At 43.7% G+C, this 24,817-nt stretch overlaps 1 protein-coding gene and 1 pseudogene across 1 annotated transcript in view; one reads left to right on the forward strand and one right to left on the reverse strand.

Moving 5' to 3' along the window:
• Positions 1-3,024: 3,024 nt before the first annotated feature.
• Atp13a3 (ATPase 13A3) overlaps positions 3,025-24,817 on the forward strand; it is a 96,455-nt gene continuing 74,662 nt past the window's right edge. The window contains exons 1-2 of the mRNA XM_042670322.1: positions 3,025-3,106; positions 3,851-3,894. The gene's annotated coding sequence lies outside the window, so the exon portion shown is untranslated. The remainder of the gene's footprint in view (positions 3,107-3,850; positions 3,895-24,817) is intronic.
• On the reverse strand, positions 7,528-11,368 carry LOC122097006 (annotated as a pseudogene).

The raw sequence follows: 24,817 nt of genomic DNA on the forward strand, positions 1-24,817 counted from the left end.
TTTTTTGGGTCCGGTTGTGGGGCTTGAACTCTGGGCCTGAGCGCTCCCTCAGCAATTCAGCTCAAGGCTAGCGCTCTACCACTTGAGTCACAGCGCCACTTCCGGCTTTTTTGTTTTTTGCTTATGTGGTGCTGAGGAATCGAACCCACGGCCTCAAGCATGCAAGGCAAGTGCTCTACCACTGAGCCACCTTCCAAGCCCCACCTTTGCTTTTTCTTATTCTTATTTTGGTAAATCCTTTTGCCAACCAATGGCTCAAAAATTTTAAAACAGGGTGGCATTAAGATGGAGGCAGAAATTTGAGACTTACTAAGTAGGTAAAGTAGATTGGACTTGTTGATTGATCAAGGATCCAATCAATAGTTGGGGGAGAGGGACTAACTATGAAGGCAGTGGATGAGTTCAATTTGGATATGACAAATCTGGAGAGTGTCCCTATGAACTCTAGATTGTGCTGTGTGAAAGAGGTCTGGGCTGGAGAGTTCTGATTTGGAAGCGGAAATCAAGAGGAGGTGATCCCTCAAGAGTGAGTGGAATGAATAGAGCTGTGGGCTTAAAAGTATAGACCTGCACTTAAGGTGCAGATTCAAAACTGGTGGCCCCTCAGGATGCCATTGAAGGAGGCAGAGAGAGGCCTTGGATACTGAGATGTGACTACTGAGATAGTGCAATCCTCTGGAGACAAAGGCAGTAGCAAGGGATTCCAGAAGTTGGTACCATCCACCACATCAAATGTGGCAGAGATGAAACCTGAGGAATGCTTGCTAGATTTGGTCAAATGGAGGCCAAACTATTGCTGGAAGCAAGGTGAAAAGGATGTGAATGGGGTGTGTGAGGACAGAAGTCAGATTGTTAAGAAATGGAATGGAGGCAGGTAGGGGAGACCACCATTCAAGAGGTCTGCCTGAGAGAGTAAGAGGTGCTTGGCAGCTAGCTAATTGAAGAGCTCACTGAATGGAAGATTGGTTTGACAGTTTTATTTTCAGGATCTAGAGAGACTGAGGCTGAGGGGAAGCGACCAGGAGCTAAGGGAGTGTGGAGCAAGGTGGAAAGCAGGTTTTCATGATTTGTTCCTAAACAGACTGCTTTCAGACCGTTTACCTAACTCACCCATATTGTCTATCTCATTTACTTATTTCAGCTGTGTGTGGTTTGCACAAAACTGTGATCTCTAGTTCAGAATGGCTTTGAAGCATATCTGTTCAGTTTACTATCCCCACAATGCCAAGAGAGGGCCACTAAATGGTTCAGGCCCATACAACCTAGGGGGATCATCAGCAGTGTTTCTTTCTTTCTTTCTTTCTTTCTTTCTTTTTTGTCAGTTGCAGGGCTGGAACTCTGGGCTTGGGCATTGTCCCTATGCTCTTCAGCTCAAGGCGAGCACTCTACAGCTTAGCAGTGTTTCTTGTTCCACTGAGGCATCATTATTGCCTCGGGCCTGGGACAATATTCTGTCCTAGGTCAGGTACCACCCTTTGCAGTGGACCAGAGCTGGCAGCCTCAGAGAAATGGCCTGGTGGAATACTCTTTGCCCCAGGCAAGGTGGTCCCAAGTGTGGGAGACAGGTGCTTAGTCCTTTCCTCTAAGGTGTTCAAGAAGTAATGAATTGTGTTAATAGCATGGCGAGGGCTGGGAAGGTGGCTTAGTGGTAGAGCGCTTGCCTAACATGCATAAAGCCCTGGGTTTGATTCCTCAGTACCATATCCACAGAAAAAGCCAGAAGTGGCCCTGTGGCTCAAGGGGTAGAGTGCTAGCCTTGAGCAAAAGAAGCTCAGGGACAGTGCCCAGGCCCTAAGGTCAAGCCTCAGGATTGGCAGCAACAACAACAATAAATAGCATGGTGAAATAACAATAATAGTGAGGGTCGGGCGCCTAGGGTAGAGGTGACCCTGTGCTGAAAGACATCAGGTAGCTGAGGGAAATCCCAGCTTCGCACTGGCATGCTAAGGAACTCAGCGAAAACCAAACCCACGATTTAAGTATCCGGCCGGGGTTCTGCCAGGAGATAAACCTTGCGCCCGGGGAAGTATTTAATTTGCATCCAGCGCTGTGGGAGGAAACTCCTTTCCACGGAGGGCGAGGGCGGTGTGGGGGTGGGGAGGCGGAGTGTTCCCTTGCATACTCCCCTCAGTCCATTGTCCCAAGCCTGCAAGCAGAACCTGGCGTCATACTCGAATGATAGTATTTTGTGTGTTCTTGTGGGGTGCTGGGGGTGAAGTAAAAGGTTTAGAGCTTGGTTTGGAAGCTGGGACCTGCTTCCTTCCCACCACTTCAGCGTGGGCCAGTTTGAACTAGTCACAGGGCCTCAGTTTCTCGGAACACAAAATGGGTTTGGCCTAGGTAAGATCTTTCTTGTCTTTGCACCTCAAGGATGACAGATTCCACCTCCACTCGCCAGGAAGAGCGGTCTCGGCGCAAAGCGGTCCTGGAGTGCTTTTCCCACGAAGCCTTTAGCCTGAGCGGGCTGGGGAGGGCGGGGGCTAATGAGGGAGGTGGGCGTGTCCCAAGGTTCTCCCCGCCCCCTAGACCCGCCCCCTCCCGACGTCCCCGTCGCGGCCCTCCGCCCTCGGCGCTGGGATGAGGCAATCACGTGACCTCACATCCGGCGCGGGAGTCCCGAGCTCGCGGCGCGCTCTCCCGTCTGCCCGCCGGCTCTCCCCGTGGCGTGCTCTGGCGTAGGGAGGGGGGGGGCTCGCTGCGTCGCCGGCGGCGGGAGGCCGTTTCAGAGTGCACACCGCCCCCCTCACCTGCCCGCCTTTCCCCTCACGCCGCCCGCCCTTGTTCTTCGCTCTGCTGGGCTGCACGTTGCCGCCGCGGGCGCTGACGAGCGGAGCGCGGACGCCCCTACGTCCCGGCCCGGCTCCGCTCGGCCCGGGCCCCGCCGCGGCGTCTCCCTTCCCTCAGCCCGAGCCGCGGCGCGGCGGCGGCGGCGGCGGCGGCGCCTCGAGTCCGAGCGACCCGCAGCTGCCGGCGCCGGCCGAGGGCGATGGGGCTGGGCTGAGGCGAGGCGGTGGCGGCGGCGAGGACAGCGGCGGCCCGGCCCCCCGCGGCCTTGGGGCTGCTCCGGCCAGGAGGCCGCCGAGGAGACGGCGCGGCGGCGCGGTCGGTGAGTGGCCCGGGCCGGGGGGTGGTGGGGATGCGGAGGCTGGAGAAGGCGAACGGGATTGTCGGGGTGGCGGGTACCAGGTGAGTGTCCAGGGCCGCCTCCTCGGGACCGGAATCGAGCATCCCTTGGCATCCCTGGTGCGTTGTGGAGGAGGGGGCGCTAAGACCTCCCGCTACCCCCCCCCCCCCACTGGTCCGGGACAGGTGAGGCGAGGACGGGAGGGTGCCAGTTGCGGGTGTGAAGATCTGGGGTGGACACGCGGCTTTGCGGGGAAGGCTGGCGTGTGAGGACTCTCGGGCGCGGGGTGGTGGTGGTCCAACCCTTGCTGGAAAGTCAGGAAGATCGCGTGGTCCTTTGGTCAAAAGTGGGGTGCTGGCTGGGGCCCCTGATGGATTTGCGCTGGTGCTGACTGTCGGAATCCGAGTTCCGTCCTCAGCCTAGTGCCGATTACCGCCTTTTCCAGGTAACTGAGGCCCAGAAGAGGGAAAAGTGACTGTTGACTTGCCTAAGGCCTCACACTCGGCCTGAGGCCCAGGACCAGAGCATTTTCCTTTAATACTTTCCACTCTGGCCTCTTTTGCCCCTTATTCTTTATAAACGAAGTCCGATTCTGGTGTCACTATGGCCTTCAGTGTTTTTGGACTTGAGAGGCAGGGAATGGGGCTGGGGTTGACAGTAACTGCCCGGGGCTTCCCAACTTGGAAAGCTTTTGTGACAGTTGTTTATTGTTTCCTCTTCCCATAGACCTGACTGAAACACCCTAGGATCTTGGTGTCTGGACATAGGAGGTATGAATCACTTACATAATTAACTTCTTACAATCGTCGGTGTTTTAAGAGCTATATTTAGTGGTTGTATTAATGCAAAATGAGTGGATATTATGGAGTCGTAAAACCTCGAAATCTATATACAGTTCTCAACTAAAAGAGTAAGACATATTTGAGTACATAATGACTATATTAGATCTATGTTTTTTAGATTTTCTTCGTTCTAAGAAACTTTAAAGGTGAACATTGCCTGCAGGAGTTTGACTGAAATGAAGCTGTTCTGATGGGCTGCTTTTGAAGGAAACATGTAATTTAAAAGTGGTCTACCTTTGGTTATTAAGAACTTAAGCCTTGTCACCAAGGCAAATACATTAACTTTTGTTTTACTGGAATATTTGTGGCATTCTTTTCTCTAGAGGATTGCTGCTTTGCTCAGTAGGCTTCACTTGCCAAAATAGATGTGTGTGGGCATCACATCTTGGTTTAACAACCCTTTTTAAAGGCACATCAATTCCTGGAAGTTGTTTAAAAGTGTAGACTTATTAATGATTGCTGTCGAAAATAACTTTTGCTGCTACCTTTTTCTTTTCATTATATTAGCCTGCAAGTGAAATAGTTTAGTGAAAAAATTTATTTTAAATTATCTTTAGTTGTTTGGCAGGGTTTCACCATATCAATTATGAGTACATTATGTTGGTCAATGTCACCTCTTCTGTCATTCCTTCCTCTCATCTTTCTCAGTCCCACACTGAAAAATTGTACTATTGGTGGGACAGCGATATTTTTGGTTTTGGGATTGGGCAGGAAAAGTGATCAGTTAAACAGTTGTAAACAGATATAATCAACCGAAACTATGAAGTAGCAGTTTATTTTGAAAAAAATTGAAGCTTACATCCGTTTGGTTGTAGGAGGACCAATTTCTTTGCCCAGGCCCACCAGGTAAACTTTATTTTGGGAGCCTTGTAGTATATAAATTTTAATTTACAACTGACTTGAAATAATATAAATTTCTGCGGGCACTGGTGGCTCATGCCTGTAATACTAGCTACTCAGGAGGCTGAGATCTGAGGATCCCATTTCAAAACCATCCCATGCAGGAAAGGCCATGAGACTCTTACCTCCAATTAAACACCATAAAATTAGAAGTAGAGTTGTGGTATAAAGTGCCCAGGCCCTGAGTTTAAACTCTACAACTGACAAAAGAAAAAACACAAAAGGAAATAATATGAAATAATATAAATTTCTACATAAGTAGGGAACTAACTTCCTAATATGGTGTGTGTATGTATGTATTTGGTGCCGATCCTAGGGCTTTCACCCAGGGCCTACTCAGTGTCCCTGAGTTTTTGTGCTCAGGCTAGTGCTCTACCACATAAGACACTTTATGGTTTTTGGGAGATAAAGAATCTCAAGATTTTTTGGTCCCTGCCTGGATCAGATTTCAGCCTGCTGAAATTTCCATATGGTCTCTTTTTTGGCTTATGCTGAGGTTTCAAGTCAGGGCTTGGAACTTGGTAGATGAGCCTTCTACCACATGAGCTATGCTCTCAGCCCTTTTAAAAAATTGTGTTAGTTTTTATTTATTTTATTTTTATTTTTTTGCCAGTCCTGGGGCTTGAACTCAGGGCCTGGGCACTGTCCCTGAGCTTCTTTTGCTCAAGGCTAGCACTCTACCACTTGAACCACAGCACCATTTCCAGCTTTTTCTGTGTATGTGGTACTGAGGAATGAACCCAGGGCTTCATGCTTGCTAGGCAAGCACTGTATCATTAAGCCACATTCCTAGCCCTGCTTTAGCTGGTTTGTTTTTTTTTTTTAGATAGTGTCTTGTGTTTTCGCCTTGAGTTAGCTTTAGACCACAATCCTACCTATTGCATCCTGCTTAGCTGGGATTACTGATGTCACTACAACTGGGTTATTGGTTATGAGGTCTTACTGGCTTTTTGCCTGGACTGGCCTCTAACTGTACCTCAATTTCTCTACCTCCCAAGTGGCTGGGATTATAGGTATGCCCCATCATACCTGGCCTCTCCAAATAGTTTCTTCTGATGAGACCCATTGTATTTGTTTTTAAAATTTCAAAAACAACCAGGCTTTGGTGGCTCATGTCTGTATGTAATCCTAGCTACTCAGGAGGCTGAGATCTGAGGGTCACAGGTTAAAGCCAGCTTGGGTGGAAAAGTTCCTGTGAGATTCTTATCTCTTAAGTAACCACTCAAAAACTGGAAGTGGTACTGTGGCTCAAAATGGTAGAGTGCTAGCCTTGAGCAAAAGCGCTCAGGGACAATGTGCCCGGCTCCTGAGTTCAAGCCCCATAACTGACAAAAAAAAAAGATTTCAAAAAGCAAATTTGAATTTTGAATCTTTCATGTGCATGTACTGGTCTTGGGGCTTGAAGTTTAGGGCCTGGGTGGTGTCCCTGAGCCTGTCTGTACTAGAGGCTAGTGCTCTACCCCTTGAATCACAGCTCCACTTCCAGCTTTCTCTGAGTAGTTTTTGAAGCTAGCTCTTGGCTGGCTTCAAACCTAGATCCCCAGATCTCACCCTCCTGAGTTGCTAGGGTTACAGGCGTGAGCCACGTGTGCCAGGCCCTGAGCTCTTTGTCCACAAGGCTAGTGTTCCACCACTTGAGCCATAGCTCCCCTTCTGGCTTTTTAGTGGTTAATTGGAGGTAAGAGTCTCATGGACTTTCCTGCCCAGGCTGGGTTTGACCTGTGGTACTCAGATCTCAGCCTCCTGTTCATTTCAAGTCCTAGGACCACACACACACACTCTCTCTCTCTCTCCCCCCCTCTCTCCCTCTCTCTCTCTCTCCCCTCTCTTTCTCTCTCTCTCTCTCTCTCTCTCTCTCTCTCTCTCTCTCTCTCTCTCTCCCCCCCCCCCCCCCTTTCTCTCTCTCTCACACACACACACACACACACACACTCAGAAAAGATATTGATGAGGCTGGGAAGGTGGCTCAGTGATAGAGTGCTTGTCTCGCATACATGAGCCCTGGGTTCAATTCCTCAGCACCACATAAGCAGAAAAAGCCAGAAGTGGTGCTGTGGCTCAAGTGGTAGAGTGCTAGCCTTGAGTTGAAGAGCTAAGGGACAGCACCCAGGCCCAGAGTTCAAGCCCCATGACCAGTGGCCCCCCGCCTCTCCCCCCCCCCCCCAAAAAAAAGATATTGAAGCCTGGTGCTGGTGGCTCACGTATGTAATTCTAGCTACTCAGGAGGCTGAGATGTCAGGCTCATGGTTCAAAGCCAGCCCAGGCAGGAAAGTTTGTGAGACTTTCATCTCCAATTAACCATCAGAGACCGGAAGTGGTACTGTGGCTCAAAGTGCTAGAGCACTAGCCTTGAGCTGAAGAGCTCAAGGACAGTGCTCAGGCTGACTTCAAGCCCTATGGCTGACCAAAAAAAAAAAAAATATATATATATATATATATATTGAGGGCTTACTGAAAATGTACAGAAACGCATGAGCCCCCAGTGCCTATTACAATGTTTTCATCTCTCTTAGTCACAACTGTGTGTAATAAGCTTGTGAGTCAAGGAGGTTTATTGTACTTGTTTTTGTTTTTTTTTAATCAGTCCTGGGGCTTGAACTCAGCCTGGGAGCTATCCCTGAGCTTCTTTTGCTCAAGACTAGCATTCTACCACTTGAGCCACAGCTTCACTTCTGGCCTTTTCTGTTTATGTGGTTGGTACTGAGAAATCGAACCCAGGGCTTCATGCATGCAAAGCAAGCCCTCTACCACTTAGGCCACATTCCCAGCCCTGTACTTGTTTTAGTTTATTAGATATTAAAGCTAAAATACTTGACCTGGATTTTTAGTTAGCCGTTAGCAGTTATATTAGGTAATATCAGTTTTCTATCTTTCATGTTTCTGGTACTGATTCTAATGAATATATTGACAGTAAAAGCAGATTGTAGTAGAAAGAGCATGGACTTGGGAATTAGACCTGAACTTGATTTCTTATTTTCTTGGTTTTTATTTTTATTATTATTATTTTTGGCCGGTCATGCGGCCTGAACTCTGGGCCTGGGCACTGTCCCTCAGCTCTTCAGCTCAAGGCTAGTGCTCTACCACTTGAGCCACCGCGCCACTTCTGGCTTTTTCTGCTTATGTGGTGCTGAGGAATCAAACCCAGGGCCTCATGCATGCAAGGCAAGCTCTCTACCACTGACCCACCTTCCCAGCCCTGATTTCTTATTTTCTTAACTAGCTTTGACTCATGTTAGTAATTATTTGAGTGAGTTTACTGTATACTAGGCTATCTTAAGCTCCATTTTCTAGATAAGGAAATGAAGACTAGCAATGGTAAGCTACTAGTTAAATGCAAATAGCTTCATAAACCTTTAAATAGAAACTTCTATGTTGTACATAGTAATATAGAGCTTGGGTTTTTTTTATTATTTTTTTAAAGTTAATTTATTTTTTTGGTTGATCGTTCGGCTTGAACTTTGGGCCTGGGCACTGTCCCTACACACTTCAGCTCAAAGCTAGTGCTCTACCACTTGAGCCACAGTGCTAATTCCAGTTTTCTGGTGGTTAATTGGAGATAAGCGTATCATGGACTTTCCTTGCCCTGGCTGGCTTTGAACCATGATCCTCAGATCTCAGCCTCCTGAGTAGCTAGGATTACAGGTGTGAGCCACCAGTGCCTGGCTTTGGATTCTTTTTTTTTAAGATTTAAAAAAAAAATTAATGTTTTTTTTCCTTTTCTTTTATTAATTTCAGTCATTTTTTGTTTATGTGGTACCAAGGAATTGAACCCAGGGCTTCATGCATGTTAGGCAAGCACTGTAGCACTAAGTCATATTCCCTGCCCTTAAGATTTTTTTTTTTTGGGTTGGTCATGGGCCTGAACTCTGGGTCTGGGCACTGACCCTCAGCTCTTCAGTTCAAGGCTAGCAGTCTACCACTTGAGCCACAGTGCCACTTCCAGCTTTTTCTGCTTATGTGGTGCTGAGGAATTGAACCCAGGGCCTCATGCATGCAAGGCAACAAACACTCTACCACTGAGCCATCTTCCCAGGCCCAGCCCTTAAGATTTTTTTTTTTTTTGGGGTCCGATCGTGGGGCCTGAACTTTGGGCCTGAGCGCTGTCCCTCAGCTCTTCAGCTCAAGGCTAGCACTCTACCCCTTGAGCCACAGCGCCACTTCTGGCTTTTTTCTTTTTGCTTATGTGGTGCTGAGGAATCCAACCCAGGGCCTCATGCCTGCAAAGCAAGCGCTCTACCACTGAGCCACCTTCCCAGCCCAGCCCTTAAGATTTTTTAAAAAGATTTTTTTTATTAGCATACATTAGTTGTACAAGAGAGATTTAAGTGTAACATTTCTACACACATATACAATGAACCCCATCCAACCATGTCCTAAAAAAACAATAATCTTAGAAGAATATGTTCTGGGTCATATTACAATAGACATGACTAGGTCATTGAGCATGATCAGTGATGAGGACACTTTGTGGGATTTTTTCTTTTGTTGTCAGTCTTGGGGCTTGAAATTGGGGCCTTGGTGCTGATCCCTGAGTTCATTTTGCTCAAGGCTAGTGCTCTACTCCTTGGTGCTGTACCACTTCCAGTTTTCTGGTGGTTAATTGGAGATAGGAGTCTCTTGGACTTTCCTTCCTGGCCTGGCTTTGACTGCAGTCCTCAGATCTCAGCCTCCTGAGTAAGCTAGGTAGTTAGGATTACAGGTGTGAGCCACTGGTGCCTGGCTACCCATGGAATTTTGTCTTGGTCATTTTTTTTTTTTTTTTTTAGTACTCTGAGTAGTGGTGAATTACAAAGTGGTTGTAATCTCTAAAAAGTTGGAAGACAAAATAGAATTTCAAAATGATCTTGGTAACATATCTAAAAAATGAATTGCTAGTATACATGGTGAATTGAACTATATAAAAAGTAAATATGAGACCTTGTGTGTAAATGGAACTTAGAATAATTTAGAGTAGTGTGCCAGAAGTTCTAATGTGTTAAGTTAACCTACCCTGATGTAGTGTTCCAAGGAGTCTAGTAATGGGATGTATTCTGAATATAATAGTGCCTCTTTACTCGTGGTTTTGCTTTCTTTAGTTTCATTTGACCTTTAGTTAGTCAGTTACGGTTTACAAATATTAGTTCCCAGAACTAAGCAATTGAAAGTTTTACTTCATGGATCATCCTGTGTCCAACATTCACATTGTGTGTATCACCTACTCATTAGTCACTTAGTAGCTGTCTCAGCAAATCAACTGTCATGGTATTTCAGTGCTTGTGTTCAGTAGTCCTTTTACTTAGGATCCTTTACTCAAGATCCTAGAGCAGATGACTAATGATGTCAACAATATGAATGTGCCAAAGAAAAACAAAAAAATGCTTTGTGCGTGCGTGCATGTGTGTGTGTGTGTGTGTGTGTGTGTGTGTCTGTCTGTCTGTCTGTCTGTCTGTCTGTGTGCGCATGCGTGTGTGAGCACGTGCCTGCCCTGGGGTTTGAACTCAGGACTTGCACTGTCCCCATGCATTTTGTTCAAGGCTAATGTTCTACCACTTGAGCCAGAGCTCCACTTCTAGCTTTTATTGGGGGTAGGGGTGGGATAATTGGAGATGAGAATCTTACCAGCTTTCCTGCTGGAACTGGCTTTGAATCACAATCCTTAGATTTCAGCCTCCTGAGTAGCTAGGATTATAAGCTTGAGCCTCTGTAGTCTAGTTAAAAGTGCTTCTTATTTTTTATTTTTTCCCTTCCTAAGGCTTGAACTTGGGGCCTGGGTGCTGTCTGAGCTCCTTTGTGCTCAAGGGTAGGGCTCTACCATATGAACCACAACACCACTTACAGCTTTTTTTGAGTAGTGTGTTGGAGTTAAGAGGCTTTTCTGCCTGGGCTGGCTTAGGATGGCAATTCTCAGACCTCAGCCTCCTGAGTAGCTAGGATTATAGGTATGAGCCACCTGTGCCCAATTTACTTTCTTTCTTTCTTTTTTTTTTTAGTTTTTGTTTTAGTTACCATCAGTTTATTATAAAAGGAAGAGATGGAAATTATTTATACGATGAAAGATCTCAGATCTTCCATGGAATGGGCAGCTTCACAGGATGCCATTTTAGTGATGTATTCACTCTACATACTTCCCAAGAATGTCCCTAAATAAGAAATAATCCTTGTCATCTAGAACTACTTTGGTGCCTCCATATTCTGGGAGAAGAACTTCATTACCCACTTTCACACTTAACTGGCTGAATCCCTCCACCCTTTCCTTTAGAGCTTGATCCCACAGCCACTTTTGTGGCTTGCAATACTTTTCCTTGAGACTTTTCTGGAAGCATAATGCCTCCTTTGGTTACACGTTCAGCTGCACTCCTTTTGACCAACACTCGGTCAAACAGAGGAATGAACTGCCTAAATGCTTGTCTGGCCATGACTCTTCGAGGTCGCCACTCGGACTCTGCTCTCACACCGATGGCGAGCACCGAAGGACAGGAGGAAAGGGAGCTCTTTCTAGGCTTTTCTAGGCAGCCCGCCGAGGTGAAAGTACCCCTTCGTCCCCTTTCCGGAAGTGACGCAACTTGACCCTTAACCCATCCAATTTACTTTCTTAAAATGAAAAAGGTGAAATGTAGTACGATATTTTGAGTGAAAACTCACATAGTTTTTTTTTTTTTTAATTTCAGTATATATATTTTTTCTTTTGCCAGTACTAGGGCTTGAACTCAAGGCCTTTTGTACTTTCTCTAGGCTTTTAATTCTGCTCATAACTGTTCTGCCAACTGAGCTATACCTCCAGTTCAGGTTTTTTGCTGGTTAATTGGGGATAGACTCAAGGACTTTAACTCTGGCTGGTGTCAAACTGTAATCCTCAGATCTCATCCCCTTGTATAACTAGAATTACAGTGAGACTTGTTGGTGCCTGGCTTATCATAACAGTATATTATTATAATTGTTCTATATTATTATTGTTAATTGCTTATGTTTTAAATGTAGAAGTTGAACTAAATTGTAAGTATATATATGTATATATATGCACGTATATATGAAAAAATATATATAGTTTGGTACTACCCATAGTTTTCAGTTATGCAATGGGGGTTTGGGAATTATTGTTCCTGTTGAGGTCTATTGTATACCACATCATTCTGGTTAAATCTGTTTTAAGAGGTGGCTGAGAGGATTTAGCTTTTAATTTTGGAAGTTAATATGAATTGAAGCTAACTAGCTTTAGCATATATATATGTGTATATATATATATAGAGAGAGAGAGAGAGAGACAGAGACAGAGAGAGTGTGCATGATAGAGAATAAATTTGTAGTCATTAAAACTGTTCTAATTCCACTTAACTGGTTCAGATACCATGCCAAAAACAAGGAAATAATTCTTAGATTCTTACTTGAATTAATGTCCATATTTTGAGAATAGAGAAACAAATATTGGAGCGTATTTTATATAGGGTTTCGTTATGACATTTCTACACATGTACAAATGTATTTTAGTTGCTCTCACTCTCCATCCTCTTTCCACTTCTTAAAGTGGGCACTTTTTTTTTTTTTGTCGGTCATGGGGCTTGAACTCTGGGCCTGGGCACTGTCCCTCAGCTCTTCAGCTCAAGGCGAGCGCTCTACCACTTGAGCTATAGCGCCACTTCCGGTTTTCTGGTGGTTTATTGGAGATAGGAGTCTCACGGTCTCTCCTGTCCGGGCTGGCTTTGAACCGCGATCCTCAGATCTCAGCCTTCTGAGTAGCTAGGATTACAGGCGTGAGCCACCAGCGCCCTGCTAAAGTGGGCACATTTTATTTATTTATTTATTTATTTATTTATTTATTTAGTCAGTCGTGGGGCTTGAACCCTGGGCCTGGTGCAGCTCCTGAGCTCTTCAGCTCAAAGCTAGTGCTTAACCACTTTAGTCACAGTGCCATTTCTGGCCTTTTCTGTTTATGTGGTGCTGAGAAATTGAACCTAGGGCCTCATGCATGTGAAACAAGCACTCTATTGCTGAGCCATCTTCTCAGCCCCAAAGTGGGCACATTTTAATCCCAAATTCTGGGATTTTATCTATATATAAATTTAATCTTGAGAATGTTATTTGTAAGGTAGAATGCTCTGGAGCAATGATACTTAGTGGTAGGATAAGTTATAAGTTAAAACAATTTTCATTAGTAAGATTATTAAAAGGAGCAATGTAGCCAGGAATGTGGTTCACACTTGTAATCCTAACTACTCAAGAGGCAGAGATCAGAACATTGTTGTTTGAGGCCAGCTTGGACAAAACGTTTGAGACTGTCTCAGCTAGTAGCTGGGTGTGGTAGTACGTGTCTGTCATCCTGCTGTATGAAAATCATAGCTGGGAGGAGTGCAGTTTAGGCTAGTCTGGCAAAAAAAAAAAAGTTACCCTATTTGAAAAATGAGAACAAAAAGGCTGGTGGGGGGAGGGTAAGGCTTAATTGTTACAACACCTACCTAGTAAAAACAAGGCCTTAGTTCAAACACTACTACTGCCTAAAAAAACACAAACAAAAACAGGCATGGTGACTGGGTACTACATGTCTGTAGCCTTAGCTGCCTTTAAAAAGCTGAGCCACACAGAGGTGACTCACGTCTATAATCTTAGCTACTCAAGAGGCTGAGATTTGAGGATTGAAGTTTGAAGGGAAGCTGGGCAGAACAGAAAGTGTGAGACTCTTATCTCTAGTTAGTCACCAAAAAGCTGGGATTGGAAGTATGACTCAAGTACTAGAGCACCAGCCTTGAGTAGAAAAAGTTAATGGATAGCATACAGGCCCTGAATTGAAACCTAAATACCAGCAACAACAAGCCTAAACAAAAAATAGGAAGCTGAAGCGTATGTCTTGAGCTTAGAAGTCTGAAGCCAATCTGGACAACATAGTAAGACCCTGTCTCAAACAAACCAACAATAACAAATAAGGGGTAATGTATACTACCATGAATAAATAATAATGGGGGAAAAGATCCCTTGTGATAGTTTAAAAATGATGTTTTGTGGTAATCACAAAAGAAGGAGAAAAATGGAATGCAGAAGAAAACTGCTCACATAAGCAAATGTCTGAGTATGAGGAAAGTTGAAGATGGTGCTGTGGTTGCATAGAACAGTTCTCTAGAGAGAACTATCCCAATATTAGATCTGTTAGTATATTAGACTCTGGTCATATTGAGACCTTTGCTAGACATTAATTCATATAGTTAGCAAACTTTAAGACTGCCAGCCTGGGCAGTAGAACTGGTGCTTTACTATTCAGTTAATCTTTTAATTAGATTGATCTGTCAATCAAAGTTTTGTCTCATAATTTGAGTCTTGCTTTCAAATGATTTGGTGACACTCAGGAAGAAGCTAGCTAAGAAAGTAAATTTCAAGAAGATAGTTAACTACGTGAAGTTGAATTTCTTGATTATATCATGTGGAATTTATTTATTTGCCAGTTGTGGGGCTTGAACTCTGTGCCTGGCCGCTGTCCCTCAGCTCTTCAGCTCAAGGCTAGCACTCTACCACTTGAGCCACAGAGCCACTTCTGGCTTTTTGTGCTTATGCGGTGCTGAGGAATCGAACCCAGGCCCTCATGCATGCAAGGCAAACACTCTACCACTGAGCCACCTTCCCAGCCCCATCATGTGCAATTTATTGATGTCTATTAGAATCTTCTCAGAAATTTAAAATAAAAATACTTTAAACTTGTTGAAATAGGGTGAAAGACAATTCTCTTAGTAATACCAAGCTAGATAAATCAACTCATTTGTTAAGTTTTTCTTATTAGTAAAAGAAATGGCTGATGCTCTGTGACTTGAGCCATACCTCCATTTCTGTCTTTTTGATGGTTGGTTGGAGATAAGACTCTCATGGACTTTGTTGCCCTGGCAGTCTTTAAAACTGGATCCTTGGATTTCAGCCTCCTTTGTAGTGAAGATTTCAAGTGTGAGCCACTAGCATTTGGCTATAAACCAATTTTTAAGGGTTGCTTTTGATTGCTTGACAGACTAATTAAACTATTTTTAGTTTGCTTTAAGATATCATGGAATTGCTTCCACATATATCTAAGGTGATTTTTTTTTTGACAGCATCCTTTGCTCTATTTTTCCCATTTGTAAAATAGACAAAAATAGTTTGTTTAGCTAGGTACCACTAGGTCATACCTGTAATTGTAGCTGCTCAGGAGGCTGAGATATGAGGGTGCAGTTCAAAACCAGCTCCGGGAAGGAAAAGCATCAAACGTTTTCTTTTTTCTTTTGTTGGACATGAGGCTCAAACTCTGGGCCCCACACCCCACACCTCCCTCTCCCCCCCCCACCCCCCCCATGCCCCTCCACCAGCCTGGGCGCTGTCTCTGAGCTCTTCAGTCAAGATGAGCCATAGTGCCACTTCTGGTTTTCTGGTAGTTAATTGGAGATAAGCCTTTCCTGCCCAGCCTGGCTTTGAACTGAGATCCTGATCCTCATATCTTAGCCTCCTGAGTAGCTAGGATTGTAGGTGTGAGCCACTGGCATGAGATTTTTCTTATACTTGAGAATATATTTGAATGAATTTTACCCTTAAACCTCTGTGACAGCAAAACATTCTAATATAACTTTTTTACGAAATCATGTTTCTTGTACAAATATTAAACCTGTTATTTTGAAGTATTATAGCACTTGACAACATCTTGGTTTCTCAATTGCCTTTATCTAATCATAGAACAGTTTAGGGTTTGATTTCAAGGGAATACTTGGCTAGAATAAGGGAATAGTTTTCATGAACATTTGGTGAGGCTTTGTAATAATGAAAAGTTGACTATTTTCTTATTTAAACAACTACTTAAGAATGGGCTATGTGTATTGCTTTATCACCAGCTTGTGATGTCCCAATGTCACTAGTGCCCACTGAAGTTACTGTGTAGGAGTGGATGAAGAGGAGCACTTCTAGGAAGTAGTCAGAGGAGTCTCATGATTCCTTTATGGGACCAGCCTTTCTGAGTGGTAGAACTGGAATGCTTACTCATATTCTCTTCATATACATACATACATACATACATACATACATATATATATATATATATATATATATATTTTTTTTTTTTTTTTTTTTTTTTGGTCAGTCTTGGGGCTTGAACTCTGGGCCTGAGCACTGCCACTTGAGCCACGGCGCCACTTCCAGTTTTCTGGTGGTTTATTGGAAATAAGAGTCTCATGAACTTTCCTGCTGGGGCTGGCTTTGAACTATGATTCTCAGATCTCAGCCTCCTGAGTAGCTAGGATTACAGGTGTGAGCCACCGGCGCACAGCCATATATTTTATTTTTGAATCAGTGTCTTGCTGTGTAGCATAGCCTAGCCCTAACCTTAGAATCTTCTTACCCTGAGCCTCTCAAGTGTTAGGATTATAGGCATGCACTATCATCTGTGGCATCCTTCTACACTTATTTCAAGTCTGTCAGTTTTGAGAAGCTGTCAGTCATTTGTCTATTAATTTTGGAACAAAATGACTGTTAAAAGAAATTTTTTTTTTGGTCAGTCCTGGGGCTTGAACTCTGGGCCTGTGTGCTGTCCCTGTGTTCTTCAGCTCAAGGTCTGCACTCTACCACTTGAGCCACATTGCCACTTCCAGTTTTCTGGTGGTTAATTGGAGATTAGAGTCTCACCGACTTTCCTGCTCAGGCTGGCTTTGAACCGCAATCCTCATATCTCAGCCTCCTGAGTAGCTAGGATTATAAGGCCAGCGCCTGGCCTTAAAAGATTTTTTTATTGGCATACGTTGTTGTAGAAAGGAGCTTTTCATTTCCATATATGCCTACGTGACCTAATCAATCTCATCCCATCCTTCATGCTCCTTTCTCTCTCCCCTTTCTTAATTCCATCTGGCTTCATTATTCAATTTTTTTATTTTTATTTTTTGTGCCATCACTGGGGCTTAAACTCAGGGCTTAGGTGCTGTCCCTTAGCTTTTTTGCTCTGCAGTTGAGCCACATTTGAGCTCTACTTCTGGATTTTTGATAGTTAATTGGAGATAAGAGTCTCAGGGACTTTCCTGCTTAGGCTGGCTTTGATTTTGAACCTCAGATCTCCACATCTTAAGTGAGAAGCTATTGGTGCCTGGTTTATCTTTTAATCAGAATAATCCTAATCCTGGGCTGGGAAGGTGGCTCAGTGGTAGAGCGCTTGCCTTGCATGCCTGAGGTCCTGGGTTCGATTCCTTAGCACCACATAAGCAAAAAGAAAAAAGCCAGAATTGGCACTGTGGCTCAAGTGGTAGAGCGCTAGCCTTGAGCTGAAGAGCTGAGGGACAGTGCCCAGGCCCAGAGTTCAGGCCCCACAACCAGACCCCCCCCAAAAAAAAAAAACAAAAAACAATCCTAATCCTCTATTATTCTGTCTCTCCCTTTCCCCCTACCAAACACACTCTCTCCCACATTATTTAACAGCATAAAGTGAGATTTCTTATGCCCTTCATACATAAACACAGGCAATGCTGATATTACTCACCTTCTACCATTCTTTCCATTTCCTGTTCCTCTGTCTCTCCAAACTGTCCTATAGTTTCAAATCAACTAAGTGCCTTCTAACTAAGAGAAAATAAGAGGAAAAGGAGGTAGTTAATTAAAAAAAAACAAAAAACAGTGTTGTGATAGGGTTTATATAGGGTTTCATGAGGTCACTAAGGAATCTCATAGGAGAGGTGGGGAAAGAGACAGAGGGACAAGATGTGAGAGCATGCCAAAACAAAACTTAATTTGTTAGAAAATTTTGCCTAGAAGAAGAGAAAGGATCCAACCTTCCTTACCTAGGTCTTATCATTTAGCTACACTGTTAAGTGCTTAAGAATGGTTCCCATCCTTAAGGTTTTAGTGTCTTTGGACAAGGGTTCTGATGCATGTAAAAGCGGGGCAGAGTAAGATGAGTATTCTGCCAGACAGAAGCAAACAAGCTTAGTAGCTTGAGCAGGCTCTGGAAAGACAGTGGGACTTCTTCAGCTTTTAGGGAAGGACATTCTTGATAGAACAATACTATAAATAGTGGAGTCAGGAATTTGTAGGGCTGCCTGAGGAGCTACAATTGTGTTGTATGTGGTTGAAATGTAAAGTTTGTTCTTATTTTTCATCTGAGAGACTGGGACTTGAAGTTGGTATCTGCTGATTTCACTCATGGCTGTCACTCTACCACTTGCCATACCTATAACCCCAAGAGATGTAAGGTTTGTAAGGTGTGCATGAGAACCATTGATAAATGGCAGGTAATGTTGATAAATTGGCAGGGCAGATTGTGCAGGATCTTAAATGTTTTGCAATTAGTTTTGACTTCTTTGGGGCCCAGTTGGGCCTCTCTTCTAGCATAATGGTAGAGAAGTACATGGTATATGCATTGTGAAATTTAAAAGATTTGCTAGAGAGGAATGCCTTAGGTTTAAAACAGCATGTAGGGCCGGGAAGGTGGCTCAGTGGTAGAGCGATGAGGCCCTGGGTTCGATTCCTCAGCACAATATAAGCAGGAAAAAAAAAGCCGGAAGTGGCGCTGTGGCTCAAGTGAGAGAGCACTGGCCTTGAGCTGAAGAGCTGAGGGACAGTGCCCAGGCCCAGAGTTCAGGCCCCACGACCGAACCACCCCACCCCCCCAAAAAAAATAAAACAGCATGTATTTAATGTATGTTAGCAGATAATGACTTTTTAAACATTTTGGAGGTAGTCTTATAGTTTTGGAAATGCTGTAGCAATGGGAAATTTTAAACGTGGAGAAACTGATTCCTAGCCAGGAACTGGTGGCTCACGCCTGTAATCCTAGCAACTCAGGAAACTGAGATCTGAGGATAACAGTTTGAAGCCAGCCCGGGCAGAAGAAAGTGCAGGAGACTGTAACAAAAAGCTGGAAATTGAGCTGTGGTTCAAATGTAGAGCACTAGTCTTGAGTGAAAAAGCTCAGGGACAACACCCGGGCTGAGTTCAAGCTCCCAGAACTGGCATAAAAACAAATAAATAAATAAAGTTAGTCTGATTCCTGTATAGCCTTAAATGAAATATAGACAAAGAATTGGCTATATGTGATTCCTGTGTAGGCTCTAAAGACTAGGGAAAAGAACCTAAATTGAGGCAGTTCCAGTGAATGTGTAACATGAAGAAGTAGATTTAAGAAGAATAGAAACAATACATTAGTGCCCATTTGGATATTTTTTCCCCCCACTCCTGGGGCTTGAATTCAGGGCCTGGGTACTATCCCTGAGCTTCTTTTGCTCAAGGCTATTACTCTACCACTTGAGCCACAGCGCCTCTTCTTTTTCTGTTTATGTGGTAATGAGAAATTGAATCCAGGGCTTCATGCATGCCAGGCAAGCACTCTACCACTAAGCCACATTCCTAGCCCTTGGATAGATGTTTTAGAAGAAAGATAAAATTTTAGGTTTATGTAAACTAGTTGATAGTTGAATCTGTGATCTAGAGCCCATGAAAGATGAGTGCCTAAAATAGTGATCCAGTTGTACTACCAATTGCCCATGGTGGGATTGTTACAAAGAAAAAACCCTGGAGGATGGTAAGACTATTTTCTTTTTCTTTCTTTTTTTTTTTTTGGGTCCGGTCATGGGGCCTGAACTCTGGGCCTGGGCGCTGTCCCTCAGCTCTTCAGCTCAAGGCTAGCGCTCTACCACTTGAGCCACAGTGCCATGTCTGGCTTTTTTCTTTTTGCTTATGTGGTGCTGAGGAATTGAACCCAGGGCCTCATGCATGCAAGGCAAGTGCTCTACACTGAGCCACCTTCCCAGCCCTGGTAAGACTATTATTAATTATGATCTGATCTGAGTGTTGGTGGCTCATGCCTGTAATCCTAATTATCCAGGAGGCTGAGATCTGAGGATTCCAGTTTGAAGTCAGCCTGTGCAGGAAAATGGGAGAGTACCCAATAAACTATCCCCCCAAAGCCAGAAGTGGAGCTATGGCTCAAATGGTAGAATGCTAGCCTTGAGCAAAAAATCTCAGAGGCAGTGCCCAGGCCTTGAGTTCAAGCCCCAGGGCTGGTGTGCATATGCATGGGCACGCACAGGAACAGTATGTAGTGATCAGAGGAAGTCGTGGCTGCTTGCCCACAACCTAGGCTAGTGTTATGTTAACTTCAGTTTGCAGAATTGTGGAAAGTAAAAAGGAAATTGTGGGCCATCTTTAACATCTAGTCAGTGTTTCCCTTAGGAAAAAAAAACACACATTTTAGCTGCATATGGAGCAGTTGATTTATTCATTTTTAAAAGTACTTTTTAAGAGAAATATCAAATCACTTTTAATAGATAGATTTGTTTTTGTTTTTGTTTTTTGGTCTGTCATGGGGCCTGAACTCTGGGTCTGGGCACAGTCCTTCAGCTCAAAGCTAGCACTCTACCACTTGAGCCATAACGCCATTTCCTGCTTTTTCTGCTTATGTGGCCCTGAGGAATCGAACCCAGGTCCTCATGCATGCAAGGCAAGCACTCTACCACTGAGCCACCTTCCCACTGGATAGTTTTTAAAAAAACGTTCTTCCCAAAGGAAACGTTCAAATATTATTCTCATAAATATACTGAACTACTTTTCTTTTGGTGCCAGTAATGGGGCTTGAACTCATTGTCTGTCATTTGACTTTTTTGTTTTAGGCTGGAGCTCTACTACTTTTGTTGGTTAATTGAAGAAGAGTCTTTCAGACTTTGCTTCCTAGACTGGCTTCAAACTGTGATCCTCTGATCTTAGCCTTCAGAGTAGCTAGAATTACAAACATGAGTCACTAGCACCTGGCTTAAGACTTTGTGTGTATGTGCACGAGTGCACACATATGTGCGTACATGTGTGCTCATGTGTGTGTATGCATGTGAGCAGGTCCTGAGGCTTCAAGCCTCTCTGGGCCTGGGTGCTATCCCTGAGCTTTTGGGCTTAAGGCCAGCACTCTACTGCTTGAGCCACAGATCCACTTCCAGCCTTTTGGTTTATTTGAGATAAGAATTTCATGAAATTGCTTGCGCTGGCTATCTTTGAACCATGATCCTCAAATCTCAGCCTTCTGACTAGCTAGGATAACAAGCATGAGACACCAGTGTCCAGCTAAGACTTACTTAATGTGTTAAGAGGCCTTTGTTTCCCTCGCTCCTTTCCTTTTTGTTTTTTAATGGACAGATGTTGTTTTACAATAATTTTATACATGAATCCACTTAATAACCCTCTAATAGATATATGTTTTCTTTGAGTTTTACTGTTATCCCCCTCTTTGCTCTGCAGTATTGTTAACATACTTGAATTGTAGCTTCAGATACTTGCAAGTAATCTAGATTTTTTTTTTTTTTTTGAGACAGTGTCTTGTTATATATTGTTGAGGCTGGTCCTGAGCCCTGGCCACAAATGGTCGTCCCACCTCAGCCTTCCAAGTGGAACTACAAGGAAGGATCCCCATGCCTGGCAGTAGGCTTTTGTATAAAGAGAATAATAATATACCTGCCTTTCTTCTCCCCATTATTGTTTTCTGTTTACTGCTTCACATAGTTTTCTGTTGAGGGATATGAATTCAGTGGCTCTTTTAAAAAAGAAACTCCTTTTTCTCATCAGGATCTTCAGTGGTACTAAGATATCTTACATATAATTTCTTATCTTTTTTTTTTTTTTTTTTTGGGGTCCAGTCGTGGGGCCTGAACTCTGGGCCTGGGCGCTATCGCTTAGCTCTTCAGCTCAAGGCTAGCGCTCTCTACCACTTCTAGCTTTTTTTCTTTTTGCTTATGTGGTGCTGGGGAATCGAATCCTGGGCCTCATGCATGCAAGGCAAGCGCTCTACCACTGAGCCACCTTCCCAGCCCCTAATTTCTTATCTTAATCACTCTCGATTTCTTTATATAATTGTAGATGTTCTTCTATTAATGCTTGCTAAAACAGCACTTTTCCTTACCAGTGTTGGGTTGCCATCTAGGGGTGAAAGAGTGTACAACGACAGTATAGGGCAAAACTTTTTCTTAGTTGGAATCTTTACCTGACTCAGAGAAGTTGAGGCTAAGGCAGGTGAAGGAACTTGCATAATACTTCATGTTGTATTAGTAGCTATATGGACAAGTTAAGTTTGGTGACTTTCTGTGCTCTTTCCCCCACCCCACTCTCCTTGCCTCGGGGCTTGAACTCAGGGATTGGGCACTGTCCCTGAGCTACTTTTTTTTTTTTTTTTTTGGGTCCGGTCATGGGGCCTGAACTCTGGGCCTGGGCGCTGTCCCTCAGCTCTTGAGCTCAAGGCTAGCGCTCTATCACTTGAGCCACAGCGCCACTTCTGGCTTCTTTTTTTTTGCTTATGTGGTACTGAGGAATAGAACCCAGGGCCTCATGCATGCAAGGCAAGTACTCTATCACTAAGCCACCTTCCCAGCCTCAAGTTTCCTATCTTTACTAAGTACTGTACAGTTATACAAAGCCACTATTTTGTCTCTTGACGACAGTCTATCACATGGAGTGCCTCTGAATGAAAGGACTGATTTTTTTTTTCCCCCTAAAGTATGTGTAATAAAAGAAATATATATATATATATTTACATAAGGATAATATAATGCAGTCCTAACTTGTTCTTCATATTGATCTCAGTACATGTAATTATAATATTTTTCCTAATTATAGTTTATTTTGTTATAGCTAACACATTGTTTTGTTACATACAAAAAGGTATAATTATACAAAGACTTCACTTTACAAATGTAAATACAGTCTTGGTTTGGTGTATATTGGATACAATGGTCTTCCTTGAGCCTAAACACAGAAACAAAAGCTTGTATTATAAGAGAAAGTCCAAGATGGGAAGTGATAAAATGGGCATTGAGTAGAGCTTTGTTAGAATTTAGCGGGTATCCTTGTAAAATTTCCATGTATTCATTAAGTTATATTATGTCATTTTTATTATTAGGAGCTGAAGTTTTGAGTTTTGCTCTCATAAAGAGTTGTGACAATTTGATCACTGTTGGAAGAGTCAGATTTATTTCATTTCATATAAGTATTGTATAGATATTAAAGTTGAGATTGTTAGTAGTGTTACGATTTTTTTTTTTTTTTTTTGTCGGTTGTGGGCCTGAACTCTTGGCCTGGGCACTGTCCCTCAGCTCTTTAGCTCAGGGTTAGCCCTCTACCGCTTGAGCCTTAGCGCCACTTGCGGCTTTTTCTACTTATGTGGTGCTGAAGAATCGAACCCAGGGCCTCATGCATGAAAGGCAAGCATTCTACCAGTGAGCCACCTTCCCAGCCCGTGTTAAGATTTTTTTTTTTTGGGTCCGGTCATGGGGCCTGAACTGTGGGCCTGTGCGCTGTCCCTCAGCTCTTCAGCTCAAGGCTAGCACTCTACCACTTGAGCCACAGCGCCACTTCCGGCTTTTTTCTTTTTGCTTATGTGGTGCTGAGGAATCGAACCCAGGGCCTCATGCATGCAAGGCAAGTGCTCTACCACTGAGCCACCTTCCCAGCCCCCGTGTTAAGATTTTTATATGCATTTGGGAATAATTTTTTTGTTATGAAGGAGAGAACTGTATTATAGGTTATCTTGTTGGTGTAGAAGCTATACATCTGAAAATAGTCAGAATGCTAGCTAGCAGTGGTGAAACACCTTTTGCTTGTTTGGTCCTTAAAGGTGGGTTTTTAAAACTTAAAAAATAGAGATTATTGGCTTGTATACAGAGGGGGGATTTTGTTATTACATCTGTATCCATGTTTACACTGCATTACAAGCTGACTTCTCCTATTACTCTCCTTTTCTCTCCATTCAAAAAAGCCTCCCAAATGTCTCATTGTTCCTTTTTCATAGTTGCAATTTATTTCTTCATTATTCAACTCCCACCCTTCCTATCAGCCCAGCCCCTCTTTCTGCTAGTACCCACCCACTGATAATTTTCTTTCTTCTTTTTTTTTGGTTGGTCGTGGGGCTTGAACTCTGAGCCTGGGCACTGTCCCTGTGCTCTTCAGCTCAAGGCGAGCATGCTACCACTTCAGCCACAGCGTCACTTCTGGTTTTCTAGTGGTTTATTGGAGATAAGAGTCTCACGGACTTTCCTGCCCTTCCCTGTCCAGGCTGGTTTTGAACCGTGATTCTCAGATCTCAGGCTCCTGAGTAGCTAGGATTATAAGCGTGAGCCACCAGAGCCAGGCCCCACTGACAGCTTTCTTCCCCCACCTTCCTTGGTTTTAAAAATCTTTAGTTTTGGCAAATGTTCTTAGTTTTAACTAAAAGCCAGAACTACAAAATGAAGTGGCAGGATTTTTAACAATACAAGGTGTCCCAAGGTGTAACATAGTTTTAAGACTACAAAAATGCAAGTTACAAACTTAAAATACCATTAGAAAATTCAGTTTCTTACATTTCTTCAATGCTTCCTTAATTTTTGTTTTGAATAATTCACTTTTTCATACATAGTTGCAGTGTATTTTGAAATTAGTCACTCTGGGGCTGGGAAGGTGGCTCAGTGGTAGAGTGCTTGCTTTGCATGCCTGAGGCCCTGGGTTTTATTCCTCAGCACCACATACGCAGGAAAAAAAAAAGCCGGAAGTGTTGCTGTGGCTCAAGTGGTAGAGTGCTAGCCTTGAGCTGAAGAGCTGAGGGACAGTGCCCAGGCCCAGAGTTCAGGCCCCACGACCGGACCCAAAAAAAAAAAATTAGTCACCCTATATTTTTTTCTCTTTCTCTTCCCCTCATTTCTCTAAAAATCCCATAGTTATGAATAATACATTACTTTTTTTTTATTGTCTGAAAATGGCAAGTTGAAGTAAATTAAAAAATGCGTTACTCAGTGTTACTTTGTGTCCTTTTTTTTGTTCATGGGGCCTGAACTCTGGGCCTGGGTGCTGTCCCTCAGCTCTTGAGTTCAAGGCTAGCACTCTACCACTTGAGCCACAGCGCCACTTCCGGCTTTTTTCTTTTTGCTTATGTGGTGCTGAGGAATTGCACCCAGGGCCTCATACATGCAAGGCAAGCGCTCTACCACTGAGCCACCTCCCCAGCCCCTCAATGTTACTTTGTGGATATCTACTTGGAATTCTAGGGAAC

This window comes from Dipodomys spectabilis, unplaced genomic scaffold, assembly GCF_019054845.1.
Source record: "Dipodomys spectabilis isolate Male_0828 unplaced genomic scaffold, ASM1905484v1 ptg000017l, whole genome shotgun sequence".
Taxonomy (NCBI): domain Eukaryota; kingdom Metazoa; phylum Chordata; class Mammalia; order Rodentia; family Heteromyidae; genus Dipodomys; species Dipodomys spectabilis.